Below are 18,809 nucleotides of genomic sequence, written 5' to 3'. Positions count from 1 at the left end.
ACTGCTGAGCTTCTTTTTAAATCACTACTCCCTTGCTTGATGGCCCTCCAAGACTGACATGAGATGCTGATTCTCGCTGCCCACTTCCATCATCTCTCCTTGACTGTAGCCAAGACTTAGCACTGAATGGTAAGAATTTATGAAAATTCAGAGCCAACGGGAGAGAGCAATACATCAGAAAACTATAAGATTTGGGGTAATTTATATTAAGAGGAACTTGGGGAATAAATGTAAGAAATGGTTTCTAAGTAATAACCAAACAAGGAATAAGGAATCCTAGCTTTGAAATATATCAAATTGATTGATGCCTTTGGACACATCAGAGATTCTGGGTTTAATGTGTTAGTTCAAATAATCGGGAATAACTCTTAATAATTAGTTGGCTGATGGACACTAGGACTCACAGTTTTTCTATACTAAATGAAGCTGAGAAATAATTACTTCCTTGGACCACCAAAGAGAATGGAATCCAATGGCTTAAGAGGACAAAGGTTGTTGGAATAAATTTATCAGGTACAATCAATTCATTAGTTAACACGTATCTCACAAGAATCTAGAGGTTGGACTGGGGTTGTAGCTCAGTTGATAGAGCACTTGCATAGCATGTGTGAGGCACGGGGTTATATTCTTAGCTCTGCATATAAATAAATTGATAAAATAAAGATCCATCAACAACGTGTATGTGTGTGTGTGTGTGTGTGTGTGTGTAAAATCTAGAACTTATTTCTTTCCAAAGAATTTAGGGAAATGAACTGATGAGGGTAACAAAATATCCTTAAAGGATTCGTGGTGAATTCTCCCTACAGATCAGGGATGATGCTGGTAGATACCATCAAGGAAATAGACTCCTATACTTAAAAAAGGGAAAAAGGACATCACAGAGTACCAGAAGCCATTGGCAGTACTTAAACCCTGGGAACAATTGGGGGCAGTTAGTGAAATGAACAGCTTAGTTTGAATGGTGATGATAGTGACTGCGATGTGAACTCTATTCCACCAGTGAAGAGACTTATGGAAATTCAATGAGGTTTTGGCTCAAGTCTGTTTCTGAGTGATCCCAGTAGATCTGCAAAACCCTAGTGGTCATGTTCTCTGTTCCTGACTGCATACATGATTTAGATATTATTTACAATTGGAAGAACTTTCTTATGGAGGCAGAACTACTGTGGAAGGAAGTGACAATTGTAATTCTTATACCCACTACCAAAAAATAGACAAAAATCAAGGAAGTAATTATTTCTCAGCTTCATTTAGTATAGAAAAACTGTGAGTCCTAGTGTCCATCAGCCAACTAATTATTAAGAGTTATTCCCGATTATTTGAACTAACACATTAAACCCAGAATCTCTGATGTGTCCAAAGGCATCAATCAATTTGATATATTTCAAAGCTAGGATTCCTTATTCCTTGTTTGGTTATTACTTAGAAACCATTTATTACAGAGATTAATACCATCATAAAAGCATTGAGAAAGGCCAGAGAGTTGAGTCCTATTACATTCCAGAATAAAACACATAATTAGCCTATGAAAAAGACAGATGGATATTAGAAAATGAGTTGATCATTGTAAACCTAAGCAGATCTTCACTTTAACTGCACTAACTTCTGGACGTTGTATTCAACCACTGATACAGAAAATGTCTTTTTATCTATACTAATTAATAAAGAAAATTAGAGGCGATTTGTTTTTCACCTTGTAGGAATAGCAATGCATTCTAACTGACCTACCTCTGATCTGTGTTTGTTTTCTAGCAAATGTCAAAATTGAAATCACAAGATACCGATTATGTCACTGACCCACAAAACATTTAGATTATCCACTATATTGATGGGAACATGCTGATGAGAAAAATGTAGGAAATACTACAGATCCCTTAATGAGATACTGGGAAACCATCCCATTTAAAAAACAAGCAAATGAACAGTGTCCTGCCATTTCAATGAATTTTACTTTTGGCATACTGGTCTTGGATTGTTCGAGATATAACAGTCAAAAATACAGTTTCTCCTAATCTTTTACTCCCAACCCCTAAGGATAACATGAAATGCTTTCAATTTTGGAGGCCTCTTTGGATTTTGGAGGCAACCTATGCTATATTTGAATCTGCTGCTCTGACCACCTACTGTGCACTCCTTAAGGCTTCCAACTTGTCCAAACCACATTGCTACCTGCATCTTACAATGCATAGATCCAAATACAGCCTAGGTTGGCTGTGGTGTAGACAGGAATGCTGCAGAGAATCACTAACAATCTCCCATACATGATTCACTGGAAAGACTGCTGAGATTTCAGGGCATAACTCTATCTTTGCACAAATCTTTCTCTCTTTCTGAAACAGCTCCTTGTTTGCTACTAGGTCATCTTAGGGACTAATGGTCTAATCATTGGACACTACCACTGCCTTGCCATATGACCATAAAAATGCTTTTTCTGCTATATGAAGTCATATGATAAGCCAACATGGAAGTACTTTTCATCAAGAAGTTGCATACATGTAAGATATGAACATTTTAGTGTTTTGATGACTCACGTGCATCTTGAATCTATTCCTAATGTTTTGTCCCTTCTCCCTCAACTCACTCTCTATCCTCACGGAGAGTTTCCTAGGACCAGTTGACTATGGAGGAAATTCGTTGCTCTTGGTCTCCCTTGGTTGCACTGCCTATCCTGGTGCTCACCACATCTGGACTGCTGCAGCCTCATAGCTTCCTCAGGGAAAGAGATATACTTACCATGGATAGAATTCCAAGTATCTTGTTTTTCATTATGCATGAGAGGAGAGATAAAGTTCTATACGAATTCATGGGTATCACCTAATAATTTGTCCAGATGGTCAAGATTTTGAAAGGAATCATTCTAGAGAATTGGTAACAAGAAAGTATATGACTGAAGCTAGCAGAATGTATAGGGACTAGGAAAATATTTATTTTCCACTTGGTGTGGTGGTGCATACCCATAATCCCAGCAGCTTGGGAGGTTGAGGCAGGAAGATCTGGAGTTCAAAGCCAGTTTCAGCAACTTAGTGAGGACCTAAGGCCCTAAGCAACTCAGTGAGACAATGTCTTTAAATAAAATACAAAAAAAAGGGGTACTGGGATGTGGCTCAGTGGTTAAGTGCCTCTGGATTCAATTCCTGGTACCAAGAGGAAAAAAAGGAAATACTTATTTTCCATCATGATGAAGCCAGAATTAAACAGGAAGATAGGCAAGGGTCAGGATAGGCAAGAAATGGAGGGATTGAAACATTAATCTCTTCAGAGCCCTTCCTCCACCCTTATCAAGAACCTGCCCCTGCTCCAACCTGTTGCTAAGGTAATCTGACCCAGGAATTTCCCCTCCCTACAAAGAGTTATAAAGTTGTTAATTAATGTGTCCTGGGCTGCTCCATTTGGCCCTTCCTCTATCCATCTGCTTCTTACCTTTTGGCCATCCCACTGAGCATTTCCTGGGCCTAGACATGTACACAGGAAGGAGAAAGATAAAGGGAAGAGGGCAGGAGAACAAAGGAAGTATGGGACAGATAAAAAGGCAAAACACCCTCCTTTCTTGGGATACCAGGATACCAGCTATGGCCCCCTTCTCTCTCTTGGGAGAAGTGTGTTTACCCCTTTTAAATAAACCCTGCTTTATATGTTTGCCTCTGCGTGCTTCTCTAATGTTATACTTCAACATGTGAAGAAGCAGAACTCATCGCTGATAACCGGTGTTACCAATGACAATGCTAATGAAATGTCATCACTGTGAATGTCAATCAGCCTCATTTCCCAGGCTCCTCAGTGCTTACTCTATGGGTCCATGAACTAAATAGCCTTGACATGGTAATCGGATTGAGGTTATTATTTGGATCAAAAACATGGGCATCCTCTAATCAATTATGATCTGGCTGTTGTCTGGCTTGTCAGCAGCATAGGCTGACACTGAACCCCCTTTCCAGAGCTGCTGACCAGCCGTCAGACATCAGTGCTCTTTTATGATGGAGGGGGTAGTTATATGTCTTCATTGCAACAAGTATTTCCTCTTGGTATAGATTAACCTTCCGTGCTTTCAATGCTTCTGCCTCAACTGTCAGCTGTAGATTTAATGATAGTTTATTCACTATCATGACAATAAGGAATCTACTACTCCTTACCAAGAAATTAATTTTATAATGATGAAAGCTATCCTGATAAGAAGATGGAATAACCTAATGAAGACTCAGTTTTATGCCAGCTGGGAGACAATACCTTGTAGAGTCTTAACCAAATGTCTATGCCTGTGAACATGAAATGGCACTCTTTCTCCAATAGTAAGAAATCACAAAGTGGGCATGACTCTGCTTAGTCTTTTTACTTAGTAACCTACTCTCAAGGTTTGTGCTTTCTATTCTCATACCTTTGGGTTCTGTGGATTCTGAGATCTTAGTTTCCAGACAAGAACAGTTTTGTTTTGTTTTTTTAAACCCAGGGCACATCACATAGAGCTTAGAGTTCAGATTGCAACTTGGAGTCACTGAGCTTCCAGTACCACTGAAATAACAAAGAAGAGGGATATTGCACTAACAGGGGCCACTAATCCTGATAATTAAGAGAAAATAAAACAGGGTTGATGTTATCATTAGGTGGGAAAAGGGTGCCGAGAATGCAGGGGACTGTCTAGGTCTGCCTCTTGGTTCTCCTAATACTGTCAGTGAAATTCACAGTTACCTAAAGGAGGAAGACAGCTATTGGCTTGGGCCACTAGGGAATGAAGCTTTGGCTTTCTCTGCCTGGCAAAGGATCACACCCACCTGAGGTGCGAAGGACAAACTAAATGTGATGTGTGTAGAAGAAGCAAATTCTGGACTAATACCAGCTTTACGATCAGTTACAGAAGGATTTGGTAGCTATGCTTATATACCCCCTTCATACATTTTATGTATGATAGATGAATAAAGGATATATGCATATATATACACATGCAGAAGCTACATTCTTTCTTTTCTTCTTCTTCTACCAGATCATGGAAGAAGTATTGATAGTCATTAAGCTTCTATCTCAGTCTGAAAATTACGTACGGGTCATCAGGTAAGGATTGTGACTGAGATGGAAAAATTAATATCCAGAGGTGGAAACGGATATGAGGGTTTTGTGTCTTGCCTTTTGAGAAGGAGATTGGGCACATCTTCATTAGACTGAGGGAGAGTTCTGATGGGTCAGTAAAAACCACATTGTTCTTGTTGCTTGAAAATTTATATATACACATCTGGAGAACCAAGCTAGATATTGTGTCCTAGTACACAGGGTGATCCTGTTCTTTCAAACTCTGTCTTGTGTCACAGGGCTTGACAGTTTGGAAGCTACAATAACCAGATTTACTGGCCAGTAGGGATGTGATTTAAATTCTGCCAATGAGAAGCATTTGTGTGCTGTTTGGAAGAGGAAGAAATGGAGAAGCCATGGTTCTCCAGGAGCAGCTGGGCATCTGCAGATGGCAGCTATGGAGTCTTGCCAGTGGCCTTCCGGTGTCCCCTTGTGGTGCTCGGGCAGCACAGATCACTGGTGGAAGCTTACCGAGGTTCTTATGATTTCTGATTTTTTGATAGCCTTTTCAGCTTTCTGACCTTACAATAATTATGTAAGATATTAATTCCCTGTATTGTACTCTTCATACCTATCATGGTATCTGGTTACCTGACCAAAGTCCCACTTGATACCCAGACTGCAGCTTTTTTTATTATTTTTTTTGATAGTTGTAGATGGTCAGTATGACTTTATTTTATTTGTTTGTTTTTATATGGTGCTGAGGATTGAACTCAGTTCCTCACACGTGAGAGTCCAGTGCTCTGCCACTGAGCTACAGCCCGAGCCACCCCCAGACTGCATCTTTACTACTGTATTTGGCTACAGCAAAGACTTTGTAAAATTGTACGATATAAACATTGAAAATATATTCTCATATCTCAAAATACAAGCTTAAATAATTGTTTATCTTCAGCATTGTGTTAAAATACAACAGCCTGTAAATGGAGTATAAGTAAATATACAGTATATTGTGGAATATAGCTCAAGTGGTTCAGCAATAATAAAAACAGAAGAAAATTTAATTGGACTGCTCAAATAATGAGCCAACTCATATTTATTATGTTGGTGTCCCCAAATGTCACATGGCTGAATTTTCTGCCGGTTTAACACACTGTGATGCTGCCAACATAAATGAGCATAGAAGAACTGGTTTAGTTGTGTGAAAATCATTGCAAATCTGGTTATGTGTTTATGCCTTTTAAAAACATTATTATTATTATAAATCTATTTCTATCTTACTTGAACTTCATGTTCCATTGCATTACAAAAGAAAAAGGAAATGAGAGTGACAGCTATTTTCAGCAGAGAGATGATGTTTATTTTTTCTTTGGCTAGACAAACTAACTCTTCTCAATGCCTTTCAATAAAACTGCCTGGAAAAACTATATATCTGATCATGTTTCAGGGTTCTTTGAGTGACACTCTGTAGATACAAAAGGACAGAAAAAAATTATTTCCAAGATAGAAATAAAATACAGTCATCATTCAATATCTTCAGGAAATTGGTTCCGAGACCCTGTGGATACCAAAATCCAAGAATGCTCAAGTCACTTATAAAAAATTATGTCATATTTGCCTATAATCTATGAATATCCTCCCACGTAATCTAAATAGTCTCTAGAATACTCATAACACCTAAGATAAGTGTGATGTAAATTGTTGTTATACTGTATTGCTTAGGGAATAAAGACAATTAAAAATCCTGTACATGTTTAGTACAGATGCAATTTTTTTCCAAGTATTTTTAATCTGGAGTTGATTGAATACACAAATGCAAGACCCTCAAACAGGGAAGGCCACTAATATCTCAAAATGAGTTAAATTCATTATGGTTCATTATAGTTTGAATATGAAGTGTCCCTGAGAGCTCATGCATGAGACAATGCAGGAATGTTGAGGTGAAATGATTAAATTATTAAGCTGTGACCTAAATAGTGGGTTAATTCATTTTAATACATTAATGGGTGGTAACTGTAGGCAGGTGGAGCGTGGCTTGAGGAAGTAGGTCACTGGGGCAAGCCTTTGGGGATTATATTGTCCCTGTCTTCTTGTGCTCAAGCACTGTCTGCTTCTTGGCTGTCCTAAAATGGCCAGCTTTCCTCTGCCACAACTTTCTGCCATTTTTTTTCTCACCTTGGAGCCCATGTAGTTATGGATTCAGTCAACCATGGACTGAATCCAAGCTCCTTGTCACAGAGAACAACTTTCAGGCCTTCCTCACCCTCCATTCACTCTCCACACCCCTTGGAGTGGCACATACCCCAGTGCTTCTATATGAGACTCTACTGCTCCACGTGCCGAGCACTCCAAGCTCCTGCTTGGCCAATGGTTGGGTCTGAATCCCTTCAGTAGTTTATAAATATCCTTAATTGTTTATATGTGTCTCTTCCACTGGACTGATTCAATTAAGTGTGGAGTTTTTATTTTTTTTATTATCTGTGTAGCAATAATCTGGCAATTATTGACAGTAGATACCAATAAATGTCTGATGAGTCAATAAGATAAATGAATGTATGAATAAATCACAGGCATTTAAATTTGGAACAATTACTATGAGTTCTGTTGTCCATTTTCCTACAAAAGGAAAATGAGGCCCAGGGAAGGTGCATCTTGTTCTAGTCATGGTAGTAACATTGCTGCCTTGGAACCCAGGTACCTCTGCTTCCCTCTTAATAGACTTTCTACTTTTTTTTTTTTTTATTCCTGGCTAATTTGGAAATTTACTTGGATGAGTTGTGGTTCATTTTCTAAATATTTTCTCCATAATACCCTAGGGACATTAATCACACTCTCAGAATAATTGACGAACAGTTTGACTTCAGACACCGAGTAGCCATAGCAGCCTTCCACATTTCCAGCGCACTCCTTGCCTGTCTAGTTGAATTATTGTGGGAATTATTACAAAGTACTTCAAAACCTACTTTGTCTATAAACTCCATATTCTTTATTAGACTCTATTAATGAGTTGTAGTCTTAAAAATAAATTCTGGAAATAGATGCTCAATAACATGAAAGATAGATAGATAAAAGACAGATGATATGTAGATGATAGATGATTTCCTGCCAAGATATGATGTGCCCATTCATTATCTTTCTTAGTAGTTCTTGAAGGATAGAAATATTAAATTTGGATGACAAGTTTGTCTATTTTTTTTTTTACGACTGTTATGATTTAGGCATGAGTTATCTCCAGAAGCTAATGTGTCAGACAATGCAAGAACATTTGGAGTGAAATGATTGGTTAGGAGAGCCTTAACCTAATCAGTAGGCAGGTAGGGTGCGACAGGAGGAGGTAGTTCTCTGGGGGCACATCTTGGGGTTCATATTTTGTCCTTATAGAGTCAAGAGTCTCTCTCTTCTTCCTGTTATGTCCTGAGCTATTTCCTCCACCGCACTCTTCTGCCATGATGTTCTGCCACAACTCCAGCCCAGAGCAAAGGAGTCGACCATCTTCGGACTGAGACATCTGAAACCAGGAGCCCCTGATAAACTTTTCCTCCTCTAAAATTATTCTTTTCAGGTGTTTTGGTCGTAGAGGTGAAAAAGCTTACTGAAACAATGGTGCATACATTTTGTGTCCTTAAGAAATATTTCTTTACCTAAAATCCATTAAGTTATTCCTGCTGTTTTCTCTCAGAACTTTTATGTTTTTTTTTTTTCTGAAACATTTAGAACTATAGTAATACAGGACTTGAGATTGTTTATTTTCATATACTCATCTGCTTGTTCCAATATTTGTTGAAAAGATTTCCGCATTTAGTAGATTTGACATTGTTCCTACAAATCAATTCACCATCTATGTATGGGGCTATTTCTGGGCCATTTATTCTGACTCACTCATCTGTTCGTCATCTTTCCATGCTTACTTGACTATTGTAGCTTTGTTACAAGATTTTAAATTGGGGGCATAAGTCCTGCAGATTGTGTTCTTATCTCTTTCAAAATAGCTACTGCTATTTTAGATCTTTTTTCATTTCCATATAGATTTTTAGAATTGGCTTAAAATTATTCCCTGCAATTCCTTGAGTCTATAGATCGATTTCAGCACATTAGACATGTAAGCAATATTATTTTCTAACCATAAATCTTATTTATTTCAGCAATGTTTTGTGGCATTCCATAGAAACATTACACATCTTGTCAAATCTATACTTAAGTATTATATTTTTGTTGCTGTACTTTCTAGTTGAGAAAACAAAAGTTGTACTCTTTTATGTCAAGATTTCTAAGTCCCAGTCACATTACAAGAACGTGTAGAAAAAGTTGATTTGTTGGACAATGTTTAAATCTTGGGATAGAATCCATTCCATATAGTATTACTGATTGAAAGTTATTGATCCATGCTAACCCATTCAAAACCAATATCATTGGTAAAAATAAACCATTGACACCTAAGTGTGGATATTTATTAATATTTTAAAAGCCTTCTCATTCCCTAGTTAAATTTAGCTTTCCAAATTAACCATCTGTTGTTGAACTCTTACTTAGTCTTATTGGTTAAATGCGCACTGCTTAATTAGACCCAACATAGGATATAGAGATGTCAAGCAGGATTGACGGTGACAACAGGGGCTGCAGATTGGTATTAAAACCTAGAGATAACAGTGGCAGCTATGAAACCTGCAAAGGAAAGAGGAGGCTGAGTGGGACAGACAGTGGCACAAGCCTCGCCCCCGTGAGCTGGAATGCAAGTTTGTGTTTCTGCAAGAGTAGGCAGGCTAAAATCACTAGCTGCTTCCCTTCTTTACGCAGGCCTACAATTTATTTCTATTTCAACATTCACTGATGGTCACATTTCAGCTGTGCCACCTTCCCTCTGCTCTAGAACCCCTGCTGCTTTATGGGGTGGCTTTGTGCCACATTTCCCAGGCATCAGGCATCATTCTGGATCCATCTTCCGTCAACTGGTTACTTCCTGGGATTGTTTTGGGGGCTGTTCCTGGAGCAGCCATTTGTCCTATTTTGCAGGAGCCTTCAAGTAACATCTCCCTGGGCCACTCTGTGGAAGGAGCCTGTTTATCCAGATGATATAGACACTAGCTTTCCACGGCCCTCCTCTGAAGATCCTGTGCATATCGAAAGTGACTTTTGTTTGAGGAAGTATCAACTCCTGTTTTGCCAGCGCAATTCTAACCCAAGAAAGTGAAAATCTCCTTTCTTCCATGGTAACCAAGGAGAGCAACCAAGTTGAGGAAGCACTTCCACTACTTTAAAATGTATTTGCAAATTCCCTTGAGAATTATTCAGCCATCCCACTGGGATTTCCACCCAGTACATCTACTGCTTCCCTGACTGGTATGTGCATGGGTTCAAATGATCCCTGAATGCCCGCTGGGGACTGGTTGGAACCAGTGACTCAGTTATTTTAAAATACCAGCAAAATAAGATTAGAAGACAAACCAAGAGCACTTCACAAGGATTGAAAAGACTGACACCAGATCTCCTTCAGAGAAAGCTTTGGGTTCAGTGGTGTGTGTTAAGAAAGTGATGGAATAGAAATGACAGATGTGGAATGAAGTAATTTGTACATATTACCAAAGAAACCAGAAATTGTTTTGATGAAGAGTGGGTGTTGAAGGAGAATTTAACCTTATTAGGAAAACATAACAAAACAAAGGAAGACGATCGCTTTATTTTTCAGTATTTATGAATCATCATAGACTGCATTTTTTTTTTGATGGTGTGTATTCAAAAGGCAGTTGCTTTAGGGAGAAAGGCTTTTGAAATTCAAAGCAGATTTCTCTGGTGTTATGATCCATCACTGTTAAAAACCAGAGTTTTTTCGTAAAGTTTTGAATGGCACCGAAACATTTCACTGTGATTTTAATGTATTTCTTTAACAAGTGTTTTAAAAACAAGTGTCCAAGCAATTTGACACCAATGTTTCATATTATTTCTGGTGTAACGGTTCTGTACATCACATTTCCAGTTTGGGAGTTTACTTAGGGTACTTTACTTTCTTACATTTTGCATTTCTGTTCTGAAAAAGCTTACTGCAGATAAACTCTCAAGAAGACAGTTAATTACATATAATTAGAAGCATTTTACACATTCAAATTTTTCATTTTAAGGCTGCTTCCCCCGCCCACATTGAATTCATCAGAGTTAGAAGATAGTTCTTTCCAGGGTAATAGTTTATTCTGTAGATGCTACCATTTTATACCACCATTACTTAGTATGAGGAATTTTCTAATGTAAAGAAATCTTGTTTTAAATATCAGCTATTAAACTATCTGGTAGTTTGAATAACCAGTATTTTTCCAAGTAATGTTAGATGAAATTAAAACCATTTTGTATGTGGACATTTAGTTTCTTGTATTTTATTTTGTTTTTGTGTTTTCATTAAGTCTTTATAGCTATACATGATACTGGAGTTCATTTTGACATAATCATACATGCATAGCATATAATTTGCTTCTTTTCTGACCCAGTACTTCCTCTTTTTCTCCTTCCTTCCCCTGGTTTCCTTTCCTTGGTCTACTGGTTGTCTTTCTACTTATTTATGTTTTTTTTTAACAGGTGCATTATAGATATCCATAAAGACCCAACTCACTATGGTATGTCCATGTATGTACACAGCATAGTTAAGTCAATTAATTCCACAGTTGTTCCCTTGTCCTGTGTCTCCTCCCCCTCCCTCTATCTCCGTCTTCTGCTCCACTGATCTTCCTTCTGTTTTTATGGGTTGTATGTTTTGAACAGGTTCCTTTATTTTAATATTTAGCGGCCATCTCTAGTGGTCAATTCTATAATCTCCTTAATATTTGTTTTAAAAACAGATTAAAAGGCATCTTCTTTTAGGAAAAACAATATTTTTTAAAAAATTAGAAAATATGAAATGAATATATTTGTCAGTAATATTGAGCCTAGAGTTAAAAAAATGTGGAATGGAAAAGAATGTTCACATTTCATTGCACCTGGAAAACATAATCAGTCCTAATAACAAAATCATCACATTTCAGAAGAAATACTGTGCATAATATATTCAGAATTCATGGCAGTACATAAAGGTGAATTCTTCTTTAGCTTGATTCCCCTGAAGTGTAGTTGGTAAGGGCTTTAATATTTTTTTTATTTTATATCAGTTATGAGCTTTAAAAAACTCTTTCAGCATCACTGTTCACTTTAGTCATTTGTGATTTTCACATCTCCCAAAACATTGGCACACAAACTCCCGGTGACCCTGGCTATGGTAGGGTGGTTAGAATACTTAAACTGTGTTCTTTTGGGTGAAGCATGGTTATTCATAGCATTCTAAAGATCCATGCTTCAGAACCCCCAGCCCCACCCCAGCTCTGCTTTTTGGTAAGACTATTGAAAAGAAATCATAATCTATTTCTGATTTAGCTATTTTCTTCCAATTTTTCTTTGTTTTAAAATTCCCTTTCCATTCTGAGCTTTTTTGAAAGTGTCCACTTCTTCTTATACCATTCCATCAATGGTATATGATGTTTTTGAAAATGGACTCCTGGGAGTCTTTTAAAGTTCTTTAGGCACTTTTTTAGATGATATAAACTAACACTTCAAAATTGTTTCACCAAAAATGTATCTGTTTATTGTTTCAGCAACTATCTTTAGACTGAGCATTTGGAGTGGGCTTTACTGCTGCCAGTCTTTCTTACCTTTGCATGTTGTAAAGATGCAAGAATGGGGAAAATCTTCCTGGAGCTAGGGCTCAAAAAAGCCCCCACCAATGGCCCACAGAGATTACTCCAGGAGCAAGGTTTTCTTGCTGGGTGCCTGACAGTGGACCACCCCACCTACTTCTCTGATTTCAACATGTTATGTGACAGAAATATCTTGCTGCAACTGCAGAGACCTGATGCATTTGTAGAACCTGTGTGCTCCTGAAAAACCTTTATGACACTCTTTTAAAAATAATTTAAACAAATTTTGTAATCATTTATATATATATATATATATATATATATATATATATATATATAGAGAGAGAGAGAGAGAGAGAGAGAGAGAGAATATTAGTATTTGTATGCTAACCTTCTATGACCTTGATAAATATTTTTTCTAGTAATAAAATTTTAGATCACTTAGAGTTTTCACATAAATCATCAGGTTGTCTTTGAATAAAGAGCTTTAATTTTTCTCTTTCCATTTACTTGCTTTTGTGGGGCGGGGGCGGGTTACATGGCACTGGCTAGGACCTCTAGTTCAAAGCTGGATAAAAGTTGTGAGAGGTGACATCCTAGCTTTGTTCCTTATCTTAGGGAGAAATTTCAATGTCTCCAATAACTATGATGTTCATAGATGCTCTTTATCAGATTGTGAACTCCCCTTCTATCTTCATGTTGCTAAGAGTTTTTACCATGAATCAATGTTGCTTTTTGTAAAATGTATTTTCTGATGATATAAAAATAATTGTATGCTTTTTTTTTAATGTCACATCTGTTAATGTATGAACAAGTAAAGTTCTATTTGTGGAAGACATAATCATTTATATACACGTTCATAAAGAATACACTAAAAACTATTAGAATATATATATATATGTGTGTGTGTATATATATGTATATATATATTGCAGTTACTGGCTGAGCTATTTTAGTGAAGTCTATTACCTTCTAATAGGAAGCTTCTGATGTTGCTGTTTAGAAAGCGCAGGCTTGGGCACAAGGACACTGTCATTTTCAGGTTACATCAATACCTGGGATATACATAGTCACCTAGGATGTACACCATCACTTGCAAGGCATCACTTGGGTGTGCACACAGTTGCCTGAGATACACATGATCTCTGGACATTTATATAGTCACTTGAGATGTACACAGTCATCTTGAGATGACATGTTGTACCTAAGGTTAAATCTCTTCCTGCAAGTGGAGTCTTGGTGCAAGAAAGTGTTGCTGATCTATCATCTGCTATCATCTGGAATTCAGCCCCTGAGACATATATTTGGAAAGGATAAAAAATTCTGGCAGCATTCCCTCCCTGGGAAGATACTGCAGTCTCAAACTGGGACCTCAAGGAGCAAGACACTCATCCACCTGGACGGAGTCTCCACCACACTTAGCTGTAAGGAGTGAGGAAGGGGTTGGTTGTGGTTTGAACACCACATACCTCACTGCTCTACGGAGTTTTAGTAAATTTTCTTGAACGGTTTTATTTGCTGCATGCCCTTAGAACATTTTCCCAAGACTTTTAATGCTTTGGTTTCTCTAGTAATTTTTATCTGTTATCTTTGTGTTATGGTTTAGATATGTGGTGTCCCCAAAAGCTCATGTGTGAGACAATGCAAGAAAATTCAGAGGGTAAAGATTCGGTTAGGAGTATTTTAACAAATCAGTGCATTAATCCCCTAATAGGGATTAAGTGGGTGCTAATTTTAGGCAGGTAGGGTGTGGCTGCAGGAGGTAGGTCACTGAGGGCTTGCCTTTGGGGCTTATATTTTGTCATGACAGGGAGACACCCCTCCCTTTCTCTCTGCTTCTTGGTGCCATGTTCCCAGTTGCTTTCCTCCATGGTCATGATGTTCTGCTTCACTTTGGAGCCCAAGGAATGGAGTTGGCTGTCTACGGACTGAGATATCTGAAACTGTGAGCCCATATAAACTTTTTCTCATTAAAATTGCTCTTGTCAGGTCTTTTGATCACAGAACAAAAAAAAAAAAAAAAAAAGAAAAAGAAAAGAAAAAAGAAAGGAAAAAAGAAAAAGAAAATCTGAGTAAAACACAGAGTTGGTCACAATACCTTTATTTTATTTATCTATTCTTTGAGGAGTGAGTCCACACAGTTCCCCATGCTATCAGCCTGCAACTAGAACTCCCACAACCTATTCTTAATCCCACCTAGTAGTGCCTTTTTAATTTTTAGATACTATACTATCCTATTCTAGAATTTCCATTTAATTTTGATTTATATTACTCCAGTGACATTTACTTTGTCATCTCATTATGTGATACTTAATTTTTGAACATGTTTAAGAGTTTTAATGTTCTGTCTGCTAATTACAACACTGGTCATTTTAGGGTCTGTTTCTATAGGCAGTTTTGCTCTCTTGATTGTCAGGCTCATTTTTCTGGCTTATATTTACATACTTATTTTTCCCTGCATGCTGAACACTGTGAATGTTATCTTATACAGTGTTTAGAATAGTTGTCTACCTTGAAAAAGTGCTAAGGTTTTTTTTTTGTCAGTAATTAAATCACTGGAACATCCTCTTGATCTTATCTGACTTGGTTTCTGCTGTCTTAAAGGAGACCTATATTTGCTTTGTCCTTTTCCCTTGAGCTTCCTTCTTTCTCTAAAGGCATGCTCCTGGTTCCCAAAGTCTCATCTTTTCTGGGTCCACACTAAATGCCTAAGTTGCTCAGTTATGTCTTTTTACTCTGGCTGGACTGAAATCTCTACACCTTTGATCACTATATGATCTCTGTGCAATTTTCAGTCCAAGAATTCAAGAGCAACCTCTGTGCAGACTCCAGGGCTCTCTCTGTACACCACCTCTTTTCAAATATTCCAACACAAAAGATTTCACCTGACTCAAAGGCCCAGGATTCTTCCCTTCTCTCATCATTTTTTTTAATATTTATTTTTTAGTTGTAGTTGGTCACAATACCTTTATTTTATTTACTAACTTTTATGTGGTGCTGAGGATTGAACCCAGGGCCTCCTCGCACATGCTAGGCATGCACCCTACCACTGCCATAATCCCAGCCCTCCTCATCTTTTTTTTCTTTGCATGTGCCCATCTTTCCTGTAACATGGTGTGAAAGGTCCTGCAGCCAGAACTCTGAAGCAAATGGAGGATTCGCTGGGCATACATCTCGTTTCTCAAGTATCACTGTACTTCGATTTCAGTTTTCCAATGTCAGAAAATAGTTTTAAATATATTTTGATCAGTGTTATAGTTGCTTATGTGGGAGGGTGCTGGCTGATGATTGGCTCACAGCGGCCCCAGCAACATCTAGCTGATTGGCTCCTTGGCCCCAGCAACATCTAGCTGATTGGCTCCTCTGCGGTGATGCTCATTGGGCTGTTTCCCTGCCCTTTCAGACCACGGAGCTGCTCATTGGGGGACTTTTTTGACTCCGCCCACGTGACCCAGCCAATCGGCCTCAAGAGCAGGAGGATTGTGGGAGGTGGAGAGAAGCTTGAGTGGGAGAGAGAGGCTTGTGGAAAGCCGGTGGTGGCAGTTGAGGCTCTGAGGGTTTTTCCTGAGAGGCTGTTTTGTTTGGCGTGTGTGGTTCTAAAAATAAAGTTAGTTTCTTTTGACAAGTGGCTCCTGATTGTGCCCAGCCAGACTGCGGCATTTGGTGGCCCGTACGGGGATTGAACCCGGGGCCTCGTGCATGCTAAGCACGCACTCTACCACTGAGCTACACCCCCGCTCCTGTTGTAACTTTCCCCCTGATGGCTTTTTCTGTTTTACACTTTCTTTCTCTGTCTGACTAGCTTGAGAGGCCTTCTCTTTTACTTGAATCTTTTCCTCTGTCTGACTAACTTGAGAGACCTTCTCTTTTACTTGAATCATTATGTCTTCTCCTTCCTCTACCATTGTCTGAACTGAAGGCTTTGGACTAAGCAAACAAGATACGAATGTCCACAATGGCAATGTGCCAACTGGCAGAGTCCCTGGGCTTTTCTTTTCTATTCTTTTTAAATCTTCACCATGATGGTTCCATTGTGATATATTTAACAACTCCTCCTTAAAAAGCCATGGGCTACATTTTTGTATTGTATCAACGTATGCCCTGACTGCTCTTGATTTTACTGGGATGCCTCCTTCCTCTAACAATTTACTTAACACTCTTTCAGTTTGTTTTTTACTAATTTCTGATCCCATATTTCTACTATAATACAACCCAACAAGATGACGCCAAACAAAACCGAGACAGAATGAAATAAAAAGGGAACAACAAAAAGTCATTATAGCCTTTCTATCCTCCTGACATGTGCATCCGTCCTTTCTCCCTATCTGTTCCTCAGACGTAAATAGTTTTTCGTCAGATGTGAGCGGTTTTTCTTCCGTCTCACTCATCTCCAGGGACAGGCAACTTAAAACAAAAGTGAAGCAAAATAAAAGAGGAATCTTAAAATGGCTAACCATCCTCGCACGGGGAGCGACTGAGGGTAAGTGAAACTGCTCGCCCCTGAGGGCAGGGCGAGAGGATGGGTAGCCATTTTAAGATTCCTCTTTTATTTTGCTTCACTTTTGTTTTAAGTTGCCTGTCCCTGAAGATGAGTGAGACGGAAGAAAAACCGCTCACATCTGACGAAAAACTATTTACGTCTGAGGAACAGATAGGGAGAAAGGACGGATGCCCATGTCAGGAGGATAGAAAGGCTATAATGACTTTTTGTTGTTCCCTTTTTATTTCATTCTGTCTCGGTTTTGTTTGGCGTCATCTTGTTGGGTTGTATTATAGTAGAAATATGGGATCAGAAATTAGTAAAAAACAAACTGAAAGAGTGTTAAGTAAATTGTTAGAGGAAGGAGGCATCCCAGTAAAATCAAGAGCAGTCAGGGCATACGTTGATACAATACAAAAATGTAGCCCATGGCTTTTTAAGGAGGAGTTGTTAAATATATCACAATGGAACCATCATGGTGAAGATTTAAAAAGAATAGAAAAGAAAAGCCCAGGGACTCTGCCAGTTGGCACATTGCCATTGTGGACATTCGTATCTTGTTTGCTTAGTCCAAAGCCTTCAGTTCAGACAATGGTAGAGGAAGGAGAAGACATAATGATTCAAGTAAAAGAGAAGGTCTCTCAAGTTAGTCAGACAGAGGAAAAGATTCAAGTAAAAGAGAAGGCCTCTCAAGCTAGTCAGACAGAGAAAGAAAGTGTAAAACAGAAAAAGCCATCAGGGGGAAAGTTACAACAGGAGCGGGGGTGTAGCTCAGTGGTAGAGTGCGTGCTTAGCATGCACGAGGCCCCGGGTTCAATCCCCGTACGGGCCACCAAATGCCGCAGTCTGGCTGGGCACAATCAGGAGCCACTTGTCAAAAGAAACTAACTTTATTTTTAGAACCACACACGCCAAACAAAACAGCCTCTCAGGAAAAACCCTCAGAGCCTCAACTGCCACCACCGGCTTTCCACAAGCCTCTCTCTCCCACTCAAGCTTCTCTCCACCTCCCACAATCCTCCTGCTCTTGAGGCCGATTGGCTGGGTCACGTGGGCGGAGTCAAAAAAGTCCCCCAATGAGCAGCTCCGTGGTCTGAAAGGGCAGGGAAACAGCCCAATGAGCATCACCGCAGAGGAGCCAATCAGCTAGATGTTGCTGGGGCCAAGGAGCCAATCAGCTAGATGTTGCTGGGGCCGCTGTGAGCCAATCATCAGCCAGCAGCTGGAAGTTTGCTGGCAGCTGGAAGTTTGCTGGGGCCCCTTTGGCTGTGGCTCTCAACAGGAGGGTAAATCTGATAACGCTTTTTTTCTTCATAATCAGAAGCAAGAATTCTTGCCTCCTCTCACTGCCTGTTTTTTTAAAGATATCATAAAACTTACTTATGAATTATTTAATATTCACATATCAAGTTTATATCTGTCTTTTATCTAACTTGAATCTCAAACATTTGTACTCTTATTCTCAATTAGCTATCACTGATAATGTCCTACCCAGGAATCAGAAAATTACCAGGTACCATGCTGGTAAATCCCCATAGATGGCTAGATGGCGCTGTTGAGTCTCCGACTCTTCTCATGATTCTGGGTAAACCAAGAACTAGGCGGAGCCCGGCTCACCTTTGTGTAGAGAGATCTGGGAGTGACATATGTTTCTGAAAATTTTAAAGAATGTAACTTTAATT

At 38.8% G+C, this 18,809-nt stretch overlaps 2 non-coding genes across 2 annotated transcripts; one reads left to right on the top strand and one right to left on the bottom strand.

Annotated features, from left to right (window-relative positions):
- Positions 1-16,308: 16,308 nt before the first annotated feature.
- Positions 16,309-16,383, bottom strand: Trnaa-agc (transfer RNA alanine (anticodon AGC)). Its single transcript has one exon. It is a non-coding gene; the product is annotated as a tRNA-Ala (tRNA).
- A 1,504-nt stretch (positions 16,384-17,887) lies between these two features.
- Positions 17,888-17,962, top strand: Trnaa-agc (transfer RNA alanine (anticodon AGC)). Its single transcript has one exon. It is a non-coding gene; the product is annotated as a tRNA-Ala (tRNA).
- The last annotated feature ends 847 nt before the right edge of the window (positions 17,963-18,809 follow it).

The sequence above is a fragment of the Marmota monax genome, unplaced genomic scaffold, assembly GCF_021218885.2.
Source record: "Marmota monax isolate L192 unplaced genomic scaffold, Marmota_monax_Labrador192_F-V1.1 WCK01_AAM20220418_F8-fsc00120, whole genome shotgun sequence".
Lineage (NCBI taxonomy): Eukaryota > Metazoa > Chordata > Mammalia > Rodentia > Sciuridae > Marmota > Marmota monax.
This window is presented reverse-complemented; position numbering and strand designations above follow the sequence as displayed.